Raw genomic sequence first — 1,500 nt, 5'->3', positions numbered from 1 at the left:
TCTGTGTCTATGTGTCAGCCCTGTGATGACCTGGCGACTTGTCCAGGGTGTACCCCGCCTTTCGCCCGTAGTCAGCTGGGATAGGCTCCAGCTTGCCTGCGACCCTGTAGAACAAGATAAAGCGGCTAGAGATAAATGAGATGAGAATGAGATAATTAGATGTAAGAAACCACTTAAGGTAACATCAAGGCAACTAACAATAATGAAAAAGCATTACCCTAATTGGTGCAAAGCCTGCATGCCCTATCAGAACATTTAATTCTGCGTGGCTTCCTGAAAAAAACTCAAGTGCCCTATCGTAAGGGAAGTCACTGGGTTCGAGACCATTTATGGATATTCGTAAGCAGGCTGCCAGGTGTGTTCCCCTTGGAGCCTATTCCTGAGGTCTGTTTTAATCTATGGATAAAAAAGTACATTTTCTTCATCAAAGCACTAAAAATTTTCATTACATCAAAAAAACATACAAACGAATACTGAATTTCTATGTGCTTACCCTATTCATAGCTGAGAAATCCCGCTCGCAATTCAGAAAAAAAACTTTTCAATACTCATCTGGGTTAAAGCAGCAAACATTGAGAGTCAATGAAATTATAATAGTCAAATAAATACTAAGTTATTATTAGCCTATGGGCATCCTCCAGTAGCCTCTCTCAACTACTGCATTGTTTCTTAAAATATTCAGATTTTATGCTTCAGATAGCATCAACTAGGCATCCCCGCGAGTATAACAACATTTTATTTAGGCTAGTGGGAAATCCTTATTTATTGTGAATGTCAAGCCACTATTAATAACTTGCATGAATGCTGAAGCGGGATAATGCAATAAGGCCGGTGTCACGGTCTGAATTTACCACCAGTCAAGACTTCCCGGAAGTTGACCGGGAAAAAAAAAAATCTGTCTGCACATGTGCATGGTCAGACCATGACACCGGGTACATGCGCAACGGCAGACCTGTGTACACGCCTCTCCGTCGCTCTTTGTGTGCGCGCGTGTGAACGAGAAGAGCACTATGAATGAACGGAACGATGCGCAACGGAATTTTTTTTTTCTTTTTCAAAATCGCGAGTCTGATTATGTGGCAATAGGAATCCATTGTGTGGCGCTGCACCACACAATGGTCTGTATGGGAAACCCTGCACCGTGCTGCCCAAAAACTTGCTCATTTAGAGAACATATCAGATATTAAACTGATAAGAACAAATACTACACTTGATCTTAGCCAAAAGGCAGAGAAGTGAAGGGTTCTTTAACTGCCTTATGCATATTAATAAATGTTGAATGAATCTCAACTGACATTCACACCACCATATCATACTCTATTTAACGGTGCTGACTGCAAAGTGATCTGAATTTTTCAAAAATTTTTTCCATGCATGGCATTTTCCTACATCTCACAAGAACAATATCAGGCTGACGAGATGTGATCATTTTGATGTCCTGAGGGTCGCTTTTCTCTGTTATGGGACCATTTTCCTCCCTCTTAAGGTACCGTATGCGGT

General features: G+C 41.3%; 1 pseudogene; it reads right to left on the bottom strand.

The window, feature by feature from the left end:
- Positions 1 to 1,083: 1,083 nt before the first annotated feature.
- Positions 1,084 to 1,240, bottom strand: LOC132897839 (U2 spliceosomal RNA; annotated as a pseudogene).
- Positions 1,241 to 1,500: the final 260 nt, after the last annotated feature.

This window comes from Neoarius graeffei, chromosome 1 (assembly GCF_027579695.1).
Source record: "Neoarius graeffei isolate fNeoGra1 chromosome 1, fNeoGra1.pri, whole genome shotgun sequence".
In the NCBI taxonomy this organism is placed as follows: Eukaryota; Metazoa; Chordata; class Actinopteri; order Siluriformes; family Ariidae; genus Neoarius; species Neoarius graeffei.
The sequence above is the reverse complement of the archived record's forward strand: the minus strand, read 5'-3'. Positions and strand labels throughout refer to the sequence as shown.